We start from the raw sequence: 24,734 nt of genomic DNA on the forward strand, positions 1-24,734 counted from the left end.
CTTGTCTGTATGTGTATGCTATGCCAGTACCACATTGTTTTGAATTCTATAGTTCGGTAATAAGTATTGAAATTGTGTGCTGTGATTTCCCCAACTTCGTCCTTCTTTTTCAAGATTGTTCTGGATATCAGGTGATCCCTTAAATTCCTTATGAATTTTAGGATTAGCTTGTCAGTTTCTCCAATAAAGTCAACTAGAATTTTATTTGTTTTTTGTTTTTGTTTTTTGGTTTTTCTCTGGTACCGGGAACCGAACTCACGACCTTGCGCTTGCCAGGCAGGCGCTTTTTGCCACTGAGCTAAATCCCCAGCCCCTAGAATTTTAATAAATATTGTGTTACATGCCTATAATCCCAGCACTTGGGAGGCTGAGGCAGGAGAATCACTGCAAGCTTGAGGCCAGCCTGGGCTACATAGTGAATTCCAGGCAGCCTGAACTGCATAGTGAAACCCTGTCTCAAAAAAACAAAAACAAAAGAATTGTATTAGATATGTATGTCAGTTTTGGAAACACTGGCCATCTTAATATTTAATCTTCTGATCTTCTACCTAGGAACACATAGACATATTAAAGAAAATCTAGGATCTTTTCTCTGTGGAAAGTTTTAAAAATATTAATTCAATGTTTTCTGAGAATTAAGCTTCAAGTTTATTTTTTTCTGTATCATTTTTAGTATTTAATGTCCCTTTCATTTATTGCTGCTCTAATATTTATTATTTGCTTTTTTCTGTTTGTTTTAAGTTTAGTTTGCTCTTCTTTTTCTAGTTTCATAAAGTGGAAAGTTAGGTTACAGATTTGAGAGCAGTGTGGATTTTTTTACAGTGTCTCACACATGCTGGGCAAGTGCTCTACCATCCCCAGCCCAAGAACTTTGTCCTTTTTAATGTGTTTATAGTTATAAACTCCCCTGCAACCATTGCTTTTGCTGCATTTCATAAGTTCTGGTGACTGTGTTTTCCTTTTCATTCATCTCAAAATATTTTGCAATTTCCCTTATGATTTTTGATTCATTAGTTACTTAGGATTTGTTTATTTCTACCTGTTCATCAATTCCCCAAATTTCTTTCTCATACTGACTTTTAATTTCGTTCCATTGTAATCACAGTGTGCCTTGTATGAGGTCAATCACTTTGAATTTATTCCAACTTATTCAGTGACTTGGCTTTTTCCATCCTCGTTCCCCCCCTCTTTACTCCCCTTCACCTTTGGGAAAGATCTACCTCCCTCCTTCCAGTCATCCATCTTTTATTCGCCCTTATTTATACTTTGGTTTTTTCATAAAAGCCATGTAATATTTAAGCTTTTATGTCTGATTTATTTCACTTAACATTATGATCTCAAAGTGTATCTACTTTCTTATAAATGACTCAAGTTTATCTTAGAAGAGAAGGTTTTGAATGTATTCACCATAAAGAAATTTTATTAAAAGTATAAGCAGATAGGTAGGCAGATTACCCCAATTTGTCATTGTCCAGTGAATACATGAATCAGCACATCACAATGCATCTCATATATGTGTACAGTTATGTGTCCAAAAAGAGAGGGGGTTCTTGCTTGCCAGATTTTTTTCTTCTTCTATAGTAGTCCCCCTTTATCTGCTTTCACTTTTTATGGCTTCAGTTACTCATGGCCATTATCTGAAAATATTAAACAGAAAATTCCAGATATAAATAATTCATAAGTTTTAATTTCCACACCATTCTGAGCAGTTTGATGAAATCTTGTACCTTCTCACCTGTCCTATCCAGGACATGAATCATCCCTCTGTCCAGCGTATCCACAGTGTATACTCTGCTCATTCATCAGTCATTTAGTGGCAGTCTTGGTTATCAAACTGACTTTTGAAATAGAGCAGTTCTTGTGCTCAGATAGCCTTCACATAGCAGAATAATGCCACTGCACAATGCCTATGTCACTCACCTCACTTCACCTCAGCACGTAGGCGTTCCTCTTACATCCTCTAGTCACAAAAGAAAAGTAAGCACAGAGCAATAAGGTACTGAGAGAGAGGAGAGAACATTAAAATATATTATAATCATTCTATTATTAACAATTAAATATATTATTAAAATATATTATAATCATTCTATTATTAACAATTGTTGATCTTTTACCATGCCTAATTAATAAATGAAACTTTATCATAGATATATGTGTATAGGAAAAATCATAGTAAATACAGGCTCAGTGCTGTCTACAGTCTCAGGCATCCGTTGGAGGTCTTGGAACACACCTCGTGCAGATGAGGAGGAGCAACTGTATTTTGAATATGGTGTCCTGTTGCCTTCTGGACTCCACTGTTTCTGACAAGAAGTCATCTGTTAATCTTCTTGGGGTTCCCTTGTAGGTGATGAATTTTCTCTTTCTATGTTCAAACTTTTGTCTTTCAACATTTTGACTATAATATGTCTGGATCTCTTTGTGCTTATCCTACTTAGAGTTGAGAATTTTCAATGTGTAAAATAACATTTTTCATCAGCTTTGGGAAATTTTTAGTTATTACTTCTTTGAACACTTTTTGTTTCTTTCTTTTCTATCTTTCCACTAAAAAGTTGCCCCACATTTACCTGAGACTATGCTCATTTTAAAAATTATTTTCTCTGTCTCCTTCAGGCTACATAATCTCTATTAATCTATTGTCAAGTTCACTAATTCTTTTTTCTGCCAGTTTAAGTCTAACATGTATCCCCACTAGCAAATTTTCATTTAGTTATCGCACTTTTCAACTCTAAAACTTCCATTTCTTTTTTTTTCAAAAATTCCATTTCTTTCCCAAATTTCAAGTTATTTTATAATTTCTATTCCTTTACCGATAACCTCTATTTGGTGAGACATGTCTTCCCATATTCTTAGGGTATAGTTTCCTTTAATTGTTTTTTTTTGTTGTTGTTGTTTTTTCTTTTGTTGTTTTTTTGTTTTTGGTTTTTTGGTTTTTTTTTTTTTCGAGACAGTCTTGCTATATAGTTCAGGCTGGCCTTGAACTCACTTATGTATCCCAGGCTGGCCTCCAACTCACAGTGATCATCCTGCCTCAGCCTCCCAAGTGCTGAGATTACTGGCATAAGCCACCATGCCCAACTCCTTTAGCTCTCTGAACAAATTTATAAGAGCTGTTTTGTGTGTGTGGTACTGTGGATCGAACTCAGGGTATTCACACTGAAATACATCCCCCCTTTTTCATTTTTTACTCTGAGACAAGTTCTCACTGAGTTGCTAAATCGCCCAGGCTGGAATTGAATTCGTAATCTTCCTACAAGATCTTGTAACCTCGGCCTACAAGAGTGCTGGAATTATAAGCATGCCCCACCACACTTGACTATACCAGCCTCACGTGGTGGTGTATGCCTGTAATCCCAGCACTTGGAAGGCTGAGGCATGAGAATTGCTGCAAGTTCAAGGCCAGCCTGGGATACATAGTGAGATTTTTTTTTGGTACCAGGATTCGAACTCAGGACCTTGGGCTTGCCAAGCAGGAGCTGTGCCACTGAGCTCCATCACTGGCTACATAGTGAGATTCTGTCTTAAAAATCCAACATTAAAATGTGTTTTAGAAATGCTTGCCTTGAAGCCTTTCTCTTCTCATTCCAACATGCAACCACTCGAGGCAGTTTTTGTTGCCTGATTTGGCTCGTGTTTCCCTGCTTCATCCTGTGGTTTATAATGTTTTGTTGAAAACTGGACATCTGGGCTTTGTTGTTGTTGTTTGTTCTTACTTGTTTACTGATATGGCTGGACTGAGTCACTGACATTTTCTTTCTCCTGCAGAGTGCCACGTCCGTATTATTCCTCAGAAGCAGCAGCCGCGGAAAGGCCCACAGTGTCTCTGTCATGCCCGTGTAAACTGGCATGTCTCTCCTGATACCACCCAGAGCTGTTAGCCGCCGTTAATTACTAACTGGCTGCTCTCTTTCCTTCGACACTGCTCTAAGGTGTGAGGGGCCACACGCTGACCTGACTAACGCACTGCCCTTTGCCGGCCAGGATGTGACCACACGCCGAGACTCACTCAAATCGCAGACTGCCAGCCGCCCCTTCTGCTGCTTCTGTCTGCTGAGCTCCGTGCTTGCAAATACAAATAGGAAAGAAAGAAGTCCCATTACCCTTGTTTGCAGGTGATATGATCCATTATTCAGAAGACTCAAAGACCCTACCAAAAGACTTAGGCCGACAAACAAATTTGGCAAAGCACCAGGATATAAAATCAACGTTAAAAATCAACAGCTTGGGCTGGAGATGTAGCTCAGTGGTGGAGTGCTTGCCTAGCACGCATAAGGCCCTGAGTTCAATCCCCAGCACCACAAAAAAAAAAAAAGAAGAAGAAGAAAATCAATAGCTTTTCTATACACCAAAAATGGACTAGCTGAAAAAAAAAATGAGGAAAATAATTCCATTAACACAGCTTCAAAAAAAAAATACTTAGGAATCATCTTAACTAAGGAGGTGAAAGACCTGAACAATGAAAATTTCATAATGCTGAAAGGATGCTGAGTGCATAATGCTGAAGAAGACAAGAGAAGACAGGAAGACCGCCCAAGTGCATCGACTGGCAGAATTAATACTGTTAGCATGGCTACATTCCCGAAAGCAAGCTACAGGTGCAACGCCATCTCCATCAAATGCCGATGGCGTTCTTCACAGAATTAAAGCAAACAATCCTAAAACTCATACAGAAACATGAAAGCCAGAACGACAACAGCAATATTAAGCAAAAAGAGCAAGGCTGGAGGCATCACAATTCCCAATTTCTAGTTGTACTATGAAGCCACAGTAACAAAAACAGTACAGTACTGGCACAAAAAGTAGGCATATAGGCAAATGAAACACAATAGAAGACACAGAAACAAATCCACACAACTGTAGCCATCCAGTTCTGGACAAAGAAGCCAAAATCATATGCTGGGAAAGGAGAGCCCCCTCCCCTTGCTTTTGAGACAGGGTCCTTCTGTGTAATTCAGGCTGGCCTTGAACTTGCTGCAATCATCCTGCTTCAGCCTCCTGAGCACTGGCATTATGGGCCATTTCCCCAGCCAAGGGAGCCTCTTATCACATGTTGCTGGAGAAACAGGATATCCACCTGACTGAAGATTGAAACTAGGTCCTTATCTCTCCTTTTGTGCAAAAATCTATTCAAAATGAGTCAAAGATGGAAGGATAAGACCTGAAATTTTGGGACTGCTAAGGAAAACATAGGGGTAAACACTTGAAGCCATAAGACTTCCTGGGTAAGACTCCAGTAATACAGGAAATAATAGCAAGAATCAAGAAGTGGGATTACATCAAATTAAAGCTTCTGCCGAGCAAGGGAAACAACTAACAGAATGAAGAGACAGCCTACACAGTGGGAGAAAACTTTCTTTCATCTGTCTGTTTGTTTATTTGTTTATCATTTATCTGCATTGTTTTCACTTGCCCTTTGTTTCTGAGTTTCCATCATGTCCTGAACAGTTGGTAGTTTATTTCAATCTGTGTTTTCCTTGTAGGACCATAATTTCATTTCAGATGTTCTTTTTTTAACTTTTTTTTGAGACAGGGTCTCATTATGCAGTTTAGGCTGTCCTTGAACTCACTGTGTATCCCAAGATGACCTCTAACTCAAAGGGATCCTTTTGCCTCAGCCTCCTAAGGGCTGGGATTACAGCTGTGCACCACCATGTCCAGTGTTTTTTAAAGCTTTTTATTTTATTTTATTAGTATATGTTTGCATACGTGCAGGTTACAGTCATCTTGAGGAATGGGCACATGTACACACTATAGCTTGTTTTTTTGTTTTTTAAATCTCCTTCCCCTTTCTTCTCCCCTCCCTTCCTCCTCTTCTAATTCCCCGTCCTGATTTTCATTCTTGTTGGCATTGTTAATCTTAGCTCATGTTATGCCGTAGAATGTTTACACCCACTGAGGTCATTAGGCTCCTGTGCGTGGTATTCTTCGTTCTACTTACTTCCCCTTCCCCTGCTCCTCACCCCTCGCCCTTCTTCTCCTGGACCACTTCCCTATTGCAAGAGACCGGTCCCCTAGTCCCTTCTATCCATCCTTTATTTTTCTCCTTGTTTGTACCTTGCCTCACTCAAACGAGAGATACTAAATGATATTTAAGCGTGTGTGTCTGCTTTATTTCAATCAACATGACATTTTCTAAGTCCATCCATTTTCCTACAAATATTTCAAATTTGTCATTCTTTATAGCTGAGTAGTATTCCATTGTATATAGATACCACATTTTTCTTTATCCAATCATCTGTTGATGAGTATACAGGCTGCTTCCAAGATTTATCTATTACAAATTGTGCTGCAATAAACACTGGTATGTAAGTATTGCTGTAATATGACTTTTAAGCTCTTTGGGGAAGATCCCTGGATGGGGGAAAGCTGGGTCATATGGAATTTTTCATTTCAATTCTTTGAGAAATCTCCATACTAATTTCCATAATGATTGTACTAGTCCACATTCCCACCAACAATGAAAGAGGGTCCCTTTTTCAGCACAGCTATGCCAGAATTTGTTACTGTTTGATTTCTTCATGATTGCCATTCTTTCTGGAATGAGGTGGAGTCTTAGCATTATTTAATTTGCATTTCTCTAATGCCCAGTGTCATGGTTTGCATCTAGATGCTCCCCCAAGGCCTCATGCGATCTTAGAGTTTTTTCAGAGGTGGCTGAAACTAGAACGTGTGATTGATTCATAGTGCAATGCTGGGATGAAGTGTGGGTGTTCGCTGGATCAGTCCACTGACTGAATTGGCACAGCCCTAACCCTAGCAGACTGAATACAATGTCAGGGACAGAAAGAGGCTTCCTCACGCTCCCCTGCTGCTTTTGCTGTCTTCCGCCACCATGAGCTGCTGCCCTCTGCCATGTGCCACCCTGCCTTGGAGCCAGCCAACTATGGACTGAAACCTCTATAAACTGTGAGCCAAATAAACCTTTCCTCCCTTAACTTTGGGTGTCAAATATTTTGTCCCAGCAACAAAAAAAGTAACTAAGACAGCCAGAGATGTTGAGTTTTTTTCATATATTTGTTAACCATTTGTATTTCTTCCTCTGTGAAGTATCTGTTCATTTCTCTTGCCCATTTTTTGACTGGGTCTTTAATTTTAGGTGGTTTAATTTTTTGAGTTTTTATATATTCTAGATATTAGTCCTCTGTCTGAGGAGTACAGAATGGGAGAAATCTTTGCCAGCTACTCTTCTCACAGAAGATTAGCACCTAGAATATATAACGAACTCAAAAAACTTAACATCAAAAATCAAATAGCCCAGTCATTAAATAGGCAAATGGACAGACACTTCTCAAAAGAAGAACAAACTTCTAATAAATATATAAAAAATATTCAACAATCTAAATCAAACCACATTGAGATTCCATCTCACCCCAGTCAGAATGACTACCGTCAAGAGTACAAAGCATGATAAATACTGTCAAAGGTACAGAGGGAAAGGAATCCTAGAAGGATTCCTGCTGCTGGAATGTAAAGTAGTGCAGTAGCCACAGGAATCAGTATAGAGGCTCCTCAAAAGAGTAAAAGGAGAGCTACCATTTGATCCAGCTGTACCACTTCTTGGTATATACCCACAGCAATTATAGGGACACTTGCATATCCGCATTTATCATGGCAATTCACAATATCCAAGATATGAAACCATCGTAGGTGCTTGTCAATAGATGAATGGGTAAAGATAATGTGATATATACACAATGGAATATTATCTGGCCATAAGGAACAAAATTTTGTCATTTGCAGAAAAATGAACAGATCTGAAGATCATTATGTTGAGCAAAAGTCAAACTCAGAAAGACAGGCATCACAGGTTCCCCAAATATGTTGGATCTAAAAAAAGATGATATGTAAAAGGGAGACTATTCTGGGTAATAGGGCGTGGGTAATGAGGGGCGGATATAATCAAGGCATATTAAACATATTGAACCCTCTCCCTCCTGCCAAAATGTGAAAGTAGGGGAAGGTGGAGCACAGGAGTGATGGGAAGGTGAAAATGATTAAAATATATTATGTGCCAAAACAGTCTGCCAAAATGAAGCCAAGGAATCTATATAACAGCTATGCACCAATTAAAAGATTTGGAGAAAATTATGGAATAATAATAACACTTTTATGAGTCCGCTAAAATAGACTGCATCTACATCCAGAAGAAACCGGTCTCGACTACCATAGCGTTAGGGTGCCCCTGAGGGCTGCACAAGGCTGTGACTTTGAGGGAGTAGGAAGGACTTCCATCTTTCTAAGGATCTGTATCTCTCTTTTTTTCTTCTGGTGGTTCTGGGAGTCAAACTCAAGGCCCTGAGTGTGCTAAACAGCTGCTTGCTGTTGAGCTACCCCCAGCCCTCCAGCTCCAGGACCCCAGCTTAGAATGCAGTCTGTAGCCTGGCAAGATGCAGATTGAGGTTCTGGGACAGGTTACGAGGTCTCCCTATCTCTGGATGTTTCCAGTTGCCCATGACCTCTGAAATAGCATACACATTTGTGTGTGGAACATAATTTTAACCTTGACCTTGTCATTTGTAACTGCCATTCAGCATGCTAACGGGGTACGTGCACAGCAGGGGAGATTAGTGCAAACTGTCCTTCATTCACACGTAGCATCCGCAGTGGCCACAACACAGAATTTTGATGAACTCGGGATGTGTAAGAGCTCAGCAGGACTCAAAATGAGTACAACACAGGCATGTTACAGAAGCCATAGGCCCAAATGGGGTGCTGGCAGAGGTGCAAGGACCGAGAAGTAAAGTAAAAATCATTGACTCAGCGTTACGCAGCGTTTGCACTGCTGTAGTGAAAGTAAGGCACGCGTGCACAAACAAGCTACAAAACACGAACTGTATAATGTTGGTGATTCTACATAAGGTTCTGATGTCTGCACTGCACAGTATAAAATCAACAACAAATCACAGAGGTTATTTAAAGTTTCAGTTCTTCTTTATAACATTAAATAGCAAATAAAAAAGATACCACGACAAATGGGGGGTGCTTTAAATATCAGTACCTTTAACAACATTCTTGCCCTGCTGTTCGAACAAGGGCTCCTCATTTTCGTTTTGTAATTGGCCAGTCTTATTTTTAAACCAACCTGCTAGTGATTCTGACTTAGGATCGAGAGCCACCGGCGCAGGTGACCTTACACCGTTCCTGTCACGGCTGAGTCCGCCTGGGATCGGCTGGGCGGGTGCTGCCCTCTAGTGCCTCTTGCTGTCCCCTAGCAATGCCCGCCCCGCTGTCGCACGGGGACCTCTGACGGTCTTGCTGCCTGACACTCTTCTGGTGTTTCCTGCCCGACTCCCTGGAAAGTTTAGCCCTTGGGCACTAACAGAGATGCTCATGTATGAGAGCGTTGCTGCTGAGTGGCAGCGACTGTATCTCTGTCCCCAGCACGCTGGCACATCTCAGCTGCTGTCCAATATTTTCTGAACCAGAGACACAAAGAACCTGCTTGGAAAGACTGGTGCGGAGGGACAAGACTCACTGCAGTGACATGCGTCAGAAGTTTTCGCTGCAAGGCTGTAGGATCCGTAGCACTTATGAGTCAGCAACCATAAACAGTTTCACGAAGAAATTCAAAGACAGTAATTGTGGCCTGGCAGCAGTATAATGCCCTGCACTTAAGCAAGTCTCCTAAAAACGAATGAATAAGAATCTTTTACGGTTGAGTCTGAGGTTTGTCATGTATTTCATTATTTGCTGCTCAAGACATGAGGCAGGAGGGAAAAAGTGATGACCCATGCCTGCATCATTTAAAATGACAGGCCCGCCTGTGTTCACCGCGTGGGCTTTGTCTAGGAAGACTCTGACCCTGGTGTCCCATCCACATAGGCCCCTTCCGCCCCCGAGGGCCCAATCAGTAAATAAGCCTCTCCTGGAGGAGCAAGTGGGCATCAGCCCTTCCTGGGCTCAGCGCGCCTCTCTAACTCCGCAGTGCTGAGACAGGAGCAGGGGGCGGGGCAAGTCGCTGAAGATTCTTGTCTTCCCAGCATTGTCAATAGCTTTTCTTTTCTCTTTTCTGGTGAGCCTATGGTTATTATCTCTTGTGTTTTAATTATTGAAATTCTGTGATTTGTAATGAGGCTGAGAATTCTTTCACCTGCTGTATCTATTTAGTTATATTTTTCTGTGAGGTGTCCGTTCAGGTGTCTTGCCCATTTGTCTTTTTTTGTTGTCTTTTTCTATTTTTGTTGGGTTTTTTTTGGTTTTTTTCCGGTACCGGAAATCGAACTCACGACGTTGCACTTGCCAGGCAGGTGCTGTGCCGCTGAGCTAAATCCCCAGCTCCGACTTTTTCTTATTGATTTATAAAACTTCTCTATATAATCTAGGTATAAGCTCTTTATTGGCTAAGAATTTTGTATATTTTCCCCTTCTGTGGCTTGCCATTACCCCCCTGATGTTTTTGTTGAAAGATCTTGACTTTAATGCAATCTGTATAATACATAAAATTTCCCTTTGTGATTCGTGCTTCTTATATTTTTTAAGGAAATTATCCCTATCCTGAAGGATATTCCAATGAAGGTACTCCTGTATATTATGGCCCAGAACAGTGGTGGCACACGTACGGCACATGTGCAACAGCAGGCTCTCTGTATCACTGAAAGCTCTAGAAGGCTCGCCATCACTGGTCTAGAAGCTTGCTTGTTACGCTCACCCTAAAGAAACAGGCTGGTCTTCATCCATTTTCTGTTGCTATAATGGGTACCACAGACTGAATAATTTATAAAGAAAATGGGTGGATTTAGCTCATGGTTCTGGATGTCCAAGAGTATGGCACCAGTATCTACTTGGCATCTGGAGAGGGCCTTCCTGCTGAGTCATGACATGGCACAGGGCATTGCATGGGAGGAGAGAGAAGGCTAGCCAGAGGGAGCTCACTTTTATAACGGTCGCTCAGGCAATGATCCATTCAAGCCACAGAAGGGGAAAAATATACAAAATTCCTAGCCAATAAAGAGACTGTACCTAGGTTATATAGAGAAGTTTTATAAATCAATAAGAAAAGAACAATTCATTAATGTCTTGATCTACTCCTTGGATGTAAAAAGTGATAGCATAATCGACTTATCCTTATCTCAGAGGTAAAAGCTTTCAACATTTAAATGGGATCATCCCTTGGTAACTGGTTTCAGGACACACACACACACACACACACACACACACACACAAATACCGAAGTCTGATAATAGTCAAGTCCCTTTTATAAAATGGTATAGGCTTTATGTACAACTTACATACATACTCCTGTATCCTTTAAATAATCTCTGGTTTGCTTATACTTCATACAATATAAATCCTATCTATACTGTATGTTTTAGACAATAATTGAAAACAGCCTGTACCTTCAGTCCAGACACAAATTTTCTCAAATACTTTTCATCTATGGCTAGTGATTACAGGCTGTGGAAACAGTGGATAGGGAGGGCCAATTGCGTTATCTTTGTTTAGCTTTGTAATCTGCCTTATCAGATTTCCTTTTTTTGTTGTTGCTGTTACTGGAAATCGAACTCAGGCCTCGCGCTTGCCAGGCAGACACTGTGGGGCTGAGCTACAGCCCCAGCCTCAGAGTTCTTGTATTCCTTGTTCGAGAAAAGTTTTTGTAATGAATGGTGCCTAATGTTATCAGGTTATTTTTCTATATTTATCAACATGATATGACTTTTCTTCCTTTTATGTGAGTTGCATTGGTTGGTTTTTTTTTCAATCTTAAACCAGTTTTATACTTCTGAAATATGTCCAATTTGGTTAGAGTGTGTTATTTTTACCATCTTTGGATTTGATTCGGGAATAGCTTTAAGTCTATAATGTCTATGTTCATAAATGAGATTAGCCTGTAATTTTCCTTTCTTACACTGTGGGTTTCAGGCTTTGGCACCTTATGGCTGCGACCTAAAATAGAGGCAGTGAGAAGCCAGATTATCATAGTTCAATCAGGGACGGAAAGGGCTCGGGGTGGGTTCACTCTCTGAGGCTTTGTCTAGCTGCAGTTCGGGTTTGTTGTAATAGCACAGCCCTCAGGGTGGACCAAAAGCCTGTGGTATTGACCAGAATCTCTCTTCCTTATTAGGCCCCGAATCCCAGTTCTTATTCCCCCATCCTAAAAATCCGACGGGTTTTCTTCTTCTCCGCCTCTTAGTTCTCATCACTAACAATAGATTGAAGGGGAAGCATAGCCCCAAATCTCAGGTTCGTCTCAGTAAACTTCCCTTCTCACCTCAGTCTTGACCCCATGCTTGCTCAGTGCTTTGGTAGTTAGTCATGAAAGGCATCCCAACAGATTTTTTAAAATACATTTTGCCAATCCTTTAGCAGTTCTGAGAAGAAAGAGTGATCTGAATAAACTTATCCTATCACTGCATTGAAAGCTCCCTTCACTGTTACTTTGGAAATGCTTTTTTTTTAACACTGTAGATGTACAGTATCATATGCAGAAAGATGGCAAAAATATACTCACAGCATTCCTCCCTGGTCTTTTTTCAGAATTACCTTTGTACCTGGTTATACTCTTTGTTCTCAAATAATTTCACACGTTGATTTTCCTGTAACCTTATTCTAATCAGCATTTTAACCCAGCTACTCTTTATAAATACCATTTTCCACAAAAAGTATTAAATTCTATTTTCTTTCCTTTCTTTTACCCTTCTGTTTTTGTTGTTTGTTGTTCTCCAAGGGAAGACCTACTTCTTCCGTTCCTGTGAACCAGCTGGCCCATACGCGAAGCTGACTGATGGGTGGGACAGGGAGTGACTCTCCCTGGTGGTCCTCCTGGCCAGGGCAGCTCCGGCTCCAAGACAGCACATGTGCAGGAGTAGGAGGGGAAGTCCGGTCAGTGCTGACCATAACCCAACTGGGGAGACCTGATACTCCGCCTGCGTCCACTCCTTCCTGACGTCTCCTCTGCTGTGGTTATGGAGGACAGTCTGACAGCTGGCTCCGAGCTCTAACCCCTCCTCTGCTTCGCTGTGCTCAGTGTACCCACCACGCTCCATTAGCAGCCATACCAGCAAGGCCTCCAGCTCCTGCCCCAGCCTGTTATCTAGGAGGTGACCTTGTCTCTTCTTGCCTCTGCGGCTGAACTGCTGTCAAGTGATACGAAACCCTTGGCTCCCTATTCAAGTCCCCTCTGGCTGGTGGTGCAGGTGATTAATGAGTACATCACGGGTCTGGACAAAAACAAACCTTGCCAAATCCATCGGCTGGGAGTGTCCCTGCACCAAAGATTACCTGATTTGGGCAAGATCTGTTCTTTAGAGCAGCAGCTATCCACCTTTCTCTTGTCCTGTACACTTGACAAATGATTCCAAATGATACTGGGTGCGCAGTTCCCAGCTTATATGCGCTCGCGGCATGCTCTCTCCCTCACACAGCAAAACGTCTGTTGAATGGAAGTGAACAAAAGGGGCATACGCTGAACTTAAATTGTCTTTCCTTTTCATGAAAGAAAACATACGAAGATTTGCACGTGATGTTATTTAGTAGCAAATCACCGAAGTTGCTGGCGTCTTAGATTTTTGGTTCAGTACTTGTCATCAACTTTTAGGAACTCTCAGCAATTATTTCTTCTACTATTTCTCCTGTCCTGTTGACTCTTCTTCGAGGTGCCGACTGCTTGTGTGTCAGGCTATCTGGTGTTGTGTCCAGCTCTTCAGCGCTCTTTCCTGGTGTGGTTTTGTTTTCATTTTTTTCACCTTTATATTTGTGCTTCCATACGAATAATTTCCATTGAACTATCTTCAGTGTCACTGATTCTCTCCTATACGGATGCGCCTGAGAAAAGCAACTTGATGTTTATCAACATGTTTCCATTTCCACAATTAGAATTTGACTCTTCTTGGACGTTGATTTTTCTTTTGGTTTCCATCTCTCTGTTGAAATTATCCATCTAATCAGAAGGGCTGACTCAAAATAGTATTTTGTCAAAAGGTGAACATCTATTGCAGGACATTGCAGACTGATTTAAGTAATTTGTATGCCTGAAGTCAGGCAACCCTTTTCTGCTGCTGGGCCTTTAGTGTTCAAGACTGGTTCAATCTAGTCAGCTGCGTTTGGGTTTTGTTCTCACTATATTCCTGTCCGGGAGCCCAGGGCTCCAAGTTTCTCTAATGTTGCTTCATGTCTACGGTTCAGGTGGTCTTGCTAAAATCTTTTTTAGTGTCTGTCCCACCCTTGGTGTACATGTTCCCTTTGAGCTGTTAAAAGGGCTTTCTCCATGCTCTAGAAGTGGACTGCGGTACCCGTTACTCAATGCAACCTGGGTGTTAGTGGTGGTAGCGTCACTAGGTGACAGGTGATTCCTCATCAGCTTTAAACAGGCACTGTGTGCCCCTGGGTCTCGGGGATGCACCTGCTCCACAGCCCTGCCCCACCCTCGGCCGGAAGACTTCCAATGGTGTGAGGGCCATAGGACGGAAGGTATTTCTGTTTTGCTTCTGTTTTTGTTTTCTGTCGTCCTTTTCTGTGGATGTCGTGGCTTCGTACACAGTTACTGCACAGTGATGGATTTGCTGCCTTTACCCAGCAGCTGGCGGCTTTTGTTCCCATGGAGAAGACAGAGCAGGGATCCGGGAAAGGCTTGGTGCCTTCCCCTGAAGCAGCTGTTCTCCCTTTCCCCCAGGCCTGCTTCACAAGGGAGACTTTCTCAGGGTTTCCCCAGCGCCCTCGTGTTTCTTACGAACACACAGCTAGGCCTATGGAGAAGAGCTTGCAAATGAATGTGAATTCCCCGCCTATCTGTGGGCACCAGAGCTTCTGTGTTCTCATGCTGCCCCCAGTTGACCTTTAGGGATTCGTTACAACTTCTAGCTACTTTGTCAGCAGCTACAAGAGAGGACTTTAGGGGCTCCAAGCACAACGTAATGATAGGGAGTTGCAAACATTAATTACTCTGATTAGCACACACCTATAATGTGCATACTAAAATATCACACTGTACCCCATAAGTATGCACAAATAAAAATTTTAAAAGAATCTGGCTAGCTTGATGGGGAGGCGAGAGAGTCACCCCCAAATAAGCAAGTGCACCGTGCCACACCGCCTTGGGGCAGCTGTTTTCCCTCAGACTGCTGTTAACCGAGCTGCCCTAGAACCTCAGCTTCCTGATAAATTCAGGAAAAAAGTGTAAATTTGCAGCTCTTATCATTGTTTGTTGTTAGAAGAGTAAAGGCAAAGCTATTTCCAGCTTTCTTTCATCCTGAGTGGAATCTGAAGCTTCTCAGAAACTACTTTCTAGCTCAATTTCTGTGTCTTGTACCTGAACGCAATTCTCAAGTAATACCAACTTCACTCACTGCTCAGCACTAAAGTGCAGACGGGTGTGGTGGCACATTCCTGTAATCCCAGCACTTGAGAAGCTGAGGCAGAAGGATCACCATGAGTTTTGAGACCAGCCGGGGCTACACAGTGAGTTCAAGGCTGGTATGAACTACTGAACAAGACCTTGTCTTCAAAAAAATTTTTTTAATTGAAAAAAAATAAAGTCTAAATGTGAAAAAGTGTAAACAAGAACATGAAACCGTGAGTACCTGAAGAATTATAGAGAAACTTTGTTTTTATAACTTCAGGGTGTAGGGAGCCTAAGTGTAATTTAAAACACAGAAGCCACAAATTAAAAGATTAATCAATTTAAATATATAAAACGCAAACATTTCTGTGTGGCAAAAACTCATCACTGAAAAATATCAAATGACAAACTTGGGGAAAAATCTGGAACACATAAACAAAGATAATTTTCTTAATATTATGGAAATATTGAATATTGAAATGTGCTTATAAATCAGCTAAGTGATGTTTGCCCAATGAATGCTGCGCCTAGTAATCCTTGGGCAAAGAACAGGAAGGGATATTTTACAGAAAAGGACGTAAACGTACCAAAAGGTAATTAGCCTACCTCAAAACAAATTTATAGATGTGTAAAATTCCATTCTTCACCTCTCAGCTTGACAAAAATTGAAAATGTGATAGTATTGAGTCAGCAAGTACAAAAAGAGAAGGTTTTTACCTGGGTGTGGTGCCACATCCTGTCAGCCCAGCATTTGGGAGGCTGAGGCAGGAGGATCACCCTGACTTCAAAGCCAGCCTGGGCTCATAGTGAGCTCGAGGCCAGCCTGAACTATATAGTGAGAGCCTTTTTTTCAGTACTCAGAGCCATGGGCCTTGCACATGCTGGACAAGTACTGAGCTACATCCCCAGTCCTTTTTATTTTAAGACAGGGTCTCGCTAAGTGAATTTGTGATCTTCCTGCCTCAGCCTCCTGAGTAGCTGGGATTACAGGTATGCACCACTATGCCTGGTAAGAGAGACATTGTTTCATGGCTTTGTTGAGGGTGCAAATCTATACATTTGGTAGGCAATTAGAGATAATAATGTTTTAGTACACTCCGATCTGTAAATTCAACTTTTAAGAATTTCTCCTACATATATACCTACACCTATGTGCAAGGATTTATACAATAAGGTTCCCAACCATATTATTTGATACATATAAATAATTTAATATCCATGCATATAAGATTGAAGATAAATTGTGTAATTCTACCAAAGCAGACTGTACAGGCATCAAGAAAAAACAGAGAGAGATAATATGTTCATATATCTAAATAAAATAAGAAAAATGAAAACAAGGTCTATCATGTTTCCATTTATGAAGAAAAATATATCTACTTATGCTTCTTATACTAAATTAATTCTAAAAGATATACAAACAAAAATGTGGGTGAAGATAAGGACAGAGAAGAGATGCACTATGTATATGCCTTCTGCCTTTTGAATTTTATACCATATATCTGTATACCTACTTTTAAAAATGATCTTAGTGATTGAATAAAATAAAAGTCAAGGGGCTGGGGATTTAGCTCAGCGGCAAAGCACCTGCCTGGCAAGTGCAAGGTCGTGAGTTCGGTTCCCGGTACTGGAGAAAAACCAAAAAAATAAAAAATAAAAAATAAAAAAAAGTCAAGCCCATCCTCAGGAGACCTCATTCCTGCTCTTCTATCTTTCCCCAAAATTCCTCCTTCATTAAATCCACTTGTGCCTCTGCTAGAGCCAGAGCATTCCTATGGTTCCGTATTGGTTGGTCAGCCTCCCTCCACCAGGAGCAGTGCTTTACCCCACAGCCTGCACTTTTAATCCCAGCTTCAACACCAAAAAAGCCTTACTAATGACCAAGACCCTTACTATGATTTCTCTCCTTTGAAAGGGGATTTGCAATCGGAGCTTCACAAATAAATATAAAATTCTTTTCTAAATTTTGGCTCTTGCTTTGCATAAATTAGTCATTGAAACTAGGTTTTGAAGTTCCTTGAGAACAGGCAGGAGCACAACTACACAATTTGAATGTCTCTGTGTCCTTGTCCCTGAAAGCTCACCATGCCAACAGGGGTGGGCTGAGTACTGGAAGAAGGACCAAACAGCTGCTTCAGAGACTTTGAGCCCAGGATTTACTGGCTGGAGACCAGTGTCACTGGAATAAACCTCTCAAGGACATTCAGAAATGCTACTTGTACTAGTCAGTGTTCCCATCACTGGGACAAAATACCTGACACCCACAACTGAAAGAAGAGGGTGTTCTGGCTCACAGTTCAGAGGACCCAGTCCATGGTTGATTGGTTCCAAGGCAGACAACATGGCAGAGGAACACTGCAGAGCAAAGCTGCTCAACCCATGACAGCCAAGAAGCAGAAAGAGGAGGGGCCTGGAACACACACGGCATGCCTCTTGTGAACCACAACCAATCGGGTCCTATCTCCTCGTAGCATGCTGAGCTACTGAACTCATACTGCTTAGTATGAGTTCATGATCCAAATATCCTCCAAGCATGAGGCTTCGAGGAGATACTTTATATCTAAACTATAACATTCCACTCTTGGCCCACAAAAAGTTCATGTCCATCTCATTTAGTGTGCTTCTAAAGAATCATTAAAGTCTTAACAGTTCCAATGTTGCTGAAAAGTCCAAGTCTAAAATCTCCTAAAGAGCCCCTGCAAAAATTAAAAAGAAAGTTAAATACTTCCAATGTATAATTACACAGGGTAAACATTTCCATTCCAAAAGGGAGAAATAGGGAGGTAAAAAGGAATAGAAACCATAGACTTTTATTTTGGTACCAGGAATTGAACTCAGGACCTTGCACTTGCCAGTCATGCACTGTGCCGCTGAGCTATATCTGCAGCCCAAGAATAGAAAGCATAGAAACTGTGGGTTTCTAGAAATAGAAAGCATAGAGACCCAACAGGGCAAACATTAAACCCTGTAGTTCCATGTCCAGCACCCGGGGCAAGTGGTGAGCAAGATGTGAACTCCACAGGGTATGAGTGGCCCCCTGTGGTATTGCCAGTTGTAGTCCACGTGGCTTCTCTCTTAGGCTAACTTCACTCACTGCCTGTGGCTTTCCTCAGCAGACACCCTATATTCCTGGCATCTCTAACTTCCTGGGGTCCTCCACTGCACCTTTGGCTTCAGTCTCATAGCTTCATGCACTGCCCTTTTGGGGGCACATTTCCTGCCCCATTCCCTAAGCCCTCCCTTTGAAATCTTTATGGAAACCTCCATGACCCCACTGCTCTTGAATTCTGCATGCCTGAACACCAGATAGATGATGTCAAGGTCTGCTGCCAGCTTGAGCAGTAGCCTGGCCTAGTGGGACTACATCTGTAGTGGTCACTGAGTACCTGAGTAGCTGAGCATGATGAAATGGATCCCAGAGAACGAATTCCATAGGAAGCCTTTCTTGAGCAGGTGCCCTAGGGACTCTCTTCTCAAATGAAGGCTCTTCTGTTTCACATCCTTGAGCCTGTGAGGGGTGGGGTCTGGCCAATTCCTGATGTGCCTTCAAGCCATCTTTCTACTGTCTGGCTTTCTTATCATACTTGAATTCTTTTTAATGCTAATCATTTCAACACCCATGCTTCCTGAAAACTTTTCAAGTCATTCACTTTGGTTTTTTCCTCCTGATTCTCACTGTAGATCTGGTTAAAAGCAGTCAGCAGTACCCACACCACAACCCAAACATTAGGCAGCCTTGAAATTTCCTCTGCTAGATCAATTAGTCCACTTCCCTCAATCTCAGTCTCCCACAAAGACTCAGGACATGGGAACAAATAGACAAATGTTTTCCCTGAATATAACACACATGACCGTTAGTTCAAGTGCCAATGGACCCTTGAAGCCTCCTTACCGTGGCCTTTATTGTATGTATTCCTATCGGCACTCTGGTCTTCTGAGCTCCAACCAAAACCATCCATCAGACTCTGCTTACAGCATTCAGCATTCTCCTCAGGCCTGCATCTTCAAAGCTTTCCAAATATCTACAAACCAGTTCCAAATGCTTCTAAACTACATCATCAAGTACAGCCACAGCAGTGGCCTCACTCGCAGGGCCACTGTCTGTATTAGTTAGCTTTCTGAGTCAATCAGTAAATGAGCCAGAGTAACACACCTGAATGAAGAATGTATTACCTCTAAAATCCAAACAGGCTCATTATGCATTGTGGCTCTTTCTTGGTTGTAGGAGGGGCCAAATGCAACAACTTAATCTTAGGCTTAGAAGGGATATCTCTGCATGCCCCATACAGCTGTAGAAATTTCACAGAGGCAGAGGCCTTAAATGTTAGTTGGATTTACTTCCCATACTCTGACATGTAAATGCTTCACCAAGCATTTACTTGGTGCTTTACATGGTGACATGTAAATGCTTTACAACCATTCCAGAATGGTTGCTATGTCTTGATCACTTGCTCCAATCTGCAGCGTCCAGCACAGCTCTCAAAATTGTCAGGGTAAAGGAAGGTGGAGGATGAAGAAATAGAGAAAGAGTCAGAATATAGAAAGCTGAGGTCAGGTGGAGCCCCCTCTCCTGGTGAGAGAAAAGGGATGGTTCAATGACTGCAGCCCATTTATTTATACACTTGGCAAGTTGATGTCACATGACACCCCTCTGCCTAGCAACCTGTTTGCTCGGGTGTTCTCTGAACTGGAACAGCTTGTTCACCTGGCTCCCCTGTGATGCTCTTTGTTCTTGGGACTGGCCTTGCTCCAGCCCCATGTGTGTGATCAGTCTCCAGCTTCAGCCACTCCCCACACCAATCAACTTAACATCATCAAAATAATGAATCAGTGTCATACCTTGTGGAAAGAAAGACAATAAAGATCCTTGCAAATTGAGTTGTGACACAGAGATGGACAGCTGATACATCCCTGACACAGGAGGGTCAAGGTATGATGCTCGCCTTGCCAACTGAAACAACTTGCTTCTGATGTTCTTAAGGATTGGTGTGGAGAATAAGCATTTGCCAAATCAATAACTGCATACCAGGTACCAGGAGATACATTAATCTGCTCAAGCAAGGAAACCACAATTGGCATGGCAACTGAAATTAAAGTCACTACTTGAGTTTACAGTTATTCACCCTCCTTCAAGGTCTAGTCATCTTCTGCACAGGCTAAATATGAGAATTAAATGGAAATGTGGTGGGGACCACCACCCATTCATCTTTGAAGTTCTTAAGGTAACACTAATCTCTGCAATCTTTCTAGGGATGTGATATTATTTGGGGTTTACTATTTTCTCAGGTAGAGGCAACTCTAATGGCTTCCATTTGGCCTTTCCTACTATAATATCCCTCGCTTTAAAACCAAATAACTTCTTTGGAGATTTTGAGCCTGGGACTTATTGGCTTGAGACCAGTGTCATCAGGGCAAGTCTCTTAAAGAAATTAGAAATGCTAGAGTATTAGAAGTATATCACAATATCCACAGAGGCCATGTAGATAACCTAAATAAGGTATAGGAGTTATAGGTTGTGGTGGATTGACAACTGGTGGTCAACTTATCACCCCCAGCTGAACTGAGTAAGTGTGGTTCTAGGTGTGGGAGACCCACCTGGGGACTGTTGCCACCAGCATAAGAGGCAGAACTGGAGAAGAAGGGAGGCTGTTGGGAGCTGGTAGAAACTGTAAAGAGCTATTGGTTCTTTTGGAGGACATTGTCATGCTGGCTTTCCTGATGAACTTGGATGTTTTCATCCTCCAAGGAGCTTGGGACCTTGCTGGCACTGAAAATAGCTTCAGTTCACTTTGGAGGACTTCTGGTCCTCACTTTGAGCATCGCTTCCTGTTTCTGGAGGGGAAGAAGATGCACTACCAGTGTCCCGGAGAAGCTTGCTGCATTGCCTTTCCTGATAGGAACTCAGCTGTCCTGATCATTGGAGGAGCTCTGGGCCTCACTGTTGGTGAGGATGACTTTTCGGGAGAGCTCTGGTTCTTACTTTGAGCAGTTCTTCCTGGCTCCAGTGCAGATCCCTCAGTCTGCTAGCACAGATCCTTCATTCTGCTGGCACAGACTTTCTAGATTCCACCATTGACCTTTGGGCCTTCCCAGTGCAGATCTTTGAAACAGGCCTGCATGAGATATTGTTATGGACTCTAGGCCTCCAGCTGGACTCGTGGGAGGTACTGTTATGAGCTCTAGGTCTTCAGCTGGACTCATGCAGGACATTTCTGTGGGATCCAGGCCCTCAGTTGGATTCTCTGGCCTTTAGTATGTGGACAGATTTTCTGCACTCTTTTGTATATGATTCTTTGGGTGACTGTTATAAATAATCTTATAAAATATTGTCCTGTATATATTGTTTCCCTTTGCAGTATCCCTCAAACCAACACATAGGTCCTGGGGCTGAACTGGAAAACAACTGTTCTGCTTAAAACTTTTCACATCAGATTGAGGAAGCAGGGTAGGAACTTCAGATTAATAGCATATTCTCAGTATTAGAAGTATATCACAACTTGAACAGCAAGTAGGTTGTGGCCCATGGCTGGAAGTGGTCACTGTGGTGGATGACAACTGGTGGTCATATTGTAACTCCCAGCTGAACTGAACCAGCGTGGTGCTGGGTGTGGGAGGCCCACCTGAGGAGTGTTGCCGGCAGCAGAAGAGGCAGGACTGGAGGGGAAGTGAGGCTGTTGGGAGCAGAGGAAAGGCTGTTGGGAGCTGTTGGAAGCTATAAGGAGCTGTTGGTTCTGTTGGAGGAGCTCATCACGCTCGCTTTTCTGTTGAACTCAGCTGTTCTCATTGTCTGAAGAGTTTGTAACATTGTTGTCACTGAGAATAGCTTCAGTTCACTTGGGGGGAGCTCTGGTCCTCACTTTGAGTATCGCTTCCTGGCTCCCGAGGGGAAGATGGTGCACTGCTCAGTCTCCTGGAGAAGCTTGTTATGTTGGCTATCCTGATAGGAGTTTGGCTGTTACATTGGAGGAGCTTGACATCTCACTGTTGCTGAGGATGGCTGTGGTACCTTTCAGGGGAGTTCTGATTCTTCTGAGCGTTGCTTCCCAGCTCCAGTGCAGATCCCTCAGCCTACTAGCACAGCTCTTTCATCCAGCTGGCACAGATTTTCTAGCTTCCACCACTGAACTTTGCACTTTCCCAGCTCAGGTCCATGAAACAGGCCTGCATGAGACACTGTCATGGGCTCTAGGCCTCCAGCTGGACTCATGGGGGGCATTGTTATGGGCTCTAGGTCTTCAGCTGGACTCATGCAGGAAAATATCATGGGATCCAGGCCCTCAGTTGGATTCTTTGGTCTTTAGTGTGTGAATAGATTTCCTGCATTCTCTTGTATATGATTCTTTGGGTGACTATTACAAATAATCTTATAAAATATGTATCCTATACTATATTGTTCCCCTTGCAAAACCCCAAACTATAATACTCACTAACCCACCTCTGTAGTCTTTAATCTCCCTGAGCAGGAAGAATGCTATCTCATGGGTAAAAATAGTTCTGGAAAACCAAACCTTTGACAGCACTCCAGAAGTAAACTACGTTCATGTGCCTCTCTGGAAGACAATGTTTATAACCTCCCAGCCACACAGACTGGAGGATTTCTCTCCTGACAATGTTGTTTAAAGATATAGATCCTAGACCTTCCCTCCACTTCTTGCAGTTCTGGTTTTTGATCACTCATTGCCTGAAACATCCAAGCTCTCCATTTTCAAGCCTAACTCTGACATATGTGACTCCATAACTCCTCTGTTCTTCTCAAACATATTACTAAGAGAAGTAGAGGAGTAGGTAGAAGTTCCTCTGTCTCATTCACTCTTTCTCACAAGGTGCCCTGTGTGTCAAAGCATTCGATTTTCTAACACCAGACATACTTAGCCACCTTATCTTTTACAGTGGTTCCAAATTCCTTCACTGGAAGAAAGGTAGCCTCTTCAATAAATGATGCTGGAAAAACTGGCTTTCCACATTCAAAGGTTGAAACTAGACCCATATCTTTCACCATGCACTAAACTAAAATCAAAATGGATCAAAGATCCAAGTATTAAAACAGAAACACTAAATCTGCTGAAAGATAGTACAGGTAGAATTCTTGAAGACATAGGTTAGGCAAAGACTTTAAGAACAAAACCCCAAATGCACATTAACTATCACAAAGGATCAACAACTGGGATCTCATCTTATTAAAAAACTTTTGCACAGCAAGAGAAACCACCAACAGAGTAGAGACAACCCACAGTGTCTCTGGGAAAGAATTTTTGTCAACTGCTTTTCAGACAAAGGATTACTATCTAAAATACATAAAGAACTCCAAAAAAATCAGACCCTCCCAAATTTAAAGACCCAATCCAAAAATGGACACCTGAGATGAATACACACTTCTCAGATAAAGAAGTAGAAATGGCAAATTAATACATGAAAACTTGTTCAACATCATTGGTCATTCGAGAAATGAAAATTAAAACAATGCAGAGATCCATCTCACCCCAGAAAAAATGGCTATAATCAAGAAATCCACCAATAACAATTGCTGGCAGGACCATGGGAAAAAGGAACCCTTCTCCACTGATGGTGGGAGTGTAGACTGGTGCAACCACTGTGGAAATCAGTGTGGAGAGTCTGCAAAAAAACTTGGACTACAGGTTCCATTCAATCCAGCTATTCCTCTTCTTGGTATCTTCCCAAAAGAATTAAAAGCATCATACCACAGTAATATATGCACACCCATGTGTATAGCAGCACAGTTTGTGATAGCTAAATCTTGGAAACAGCCTAAATATCCATCAGCTGATGAATGGGTAAAGGAGATCTTTTTTTTTTTTTTTTACAATTAAGTACTACTCTGTCATAAAGGATAAGCTTGTGACATTTCTAGCTAAATGGATGCACCTTGAGGCCATACCCTTAAGTGAAATAAATTGGACACACATGTAAAAACTGCATTGTTTCTCTGTTGTAAGAAATAAGGACCAAAATGCATAATAGATATTGTGAAATAGGATCTATATTCAAATGGGAAGGGGAACTATGGATAGAGAAGGGAGGAAAGAAGGAAGAGGAAAAAAAATGATGAGAAAAGAAAGAAAAAGTGGAAACAAAGTTTTTGTAAATAAGGAGGGAAAGGGGCTGAAGGGAGGGTAGAGGAATAGGAAAAAAAAAAGAATCAAGTTATATCATGTACAGGTACAAACTCCCTATGATTAATGTGATCATTATGGATACCTAAAATGTACCAATAAGCTTAATTAACTTTAAAAAGCATGCAGGTTTCTGAGGGCTGGTGACCAGGCAACTGTGAAGGTGGTACCTGAGGCAACAGGCTGGTGTGGGCAGCGGAGAGTGGACAGAAGTGGGGGACAGATTCAGTTTGTGAGTGTGGAGCCTCTAGACGCAGGTTATATCACTTTTACAGGTGACCAGAAACCCCCAGCTACAGAGTGCGTCATCACATCAGCGTCTCCCAGGA

General features: G+C 42.0%; 1 long non-coding RNA gene across 1 annotated transcript; it reads right to left on the reverse strand.

The window, feature by feature from the left end:
* Positions 1 to 1,391: 1,391 nt before the first annotated feature.
* On the reverse strand, positions 1,392 to 24,710 carry LOC102018823. The gene is made up of 3 exons (XR_263542.1): positions 24,576 to 24,710; positions 1,736 to 1,960; positions 1,392 to 1,637 (listed from the first exon to the last, which is right to left on the reverse strand). It is a non-coding gene; the product is annotated as an uncharacterized LOC102018823 (long non-coding RNA).
* Between the last annotated feature and the right edge of the window lie 24 nt (positions 24,711 to 24,734).

The sequence above is a fragment of the Chinchilla lanigera genome, unplaced genomic scaffold (assembly GCF_000276665.1).
Source record: "Chinchilla lanigera isolate Chin_1 unplaced genomic scaffold, ChiLan1.0 scaffold00071, whole genome shotgun sequence".
NCBI classification, from domain to species: Eukaryota; Metazoa; Chordata; class Mammalia; order Rodentia; family Chinchillidae; genus Chinchilla; species Chinchilla lanigera.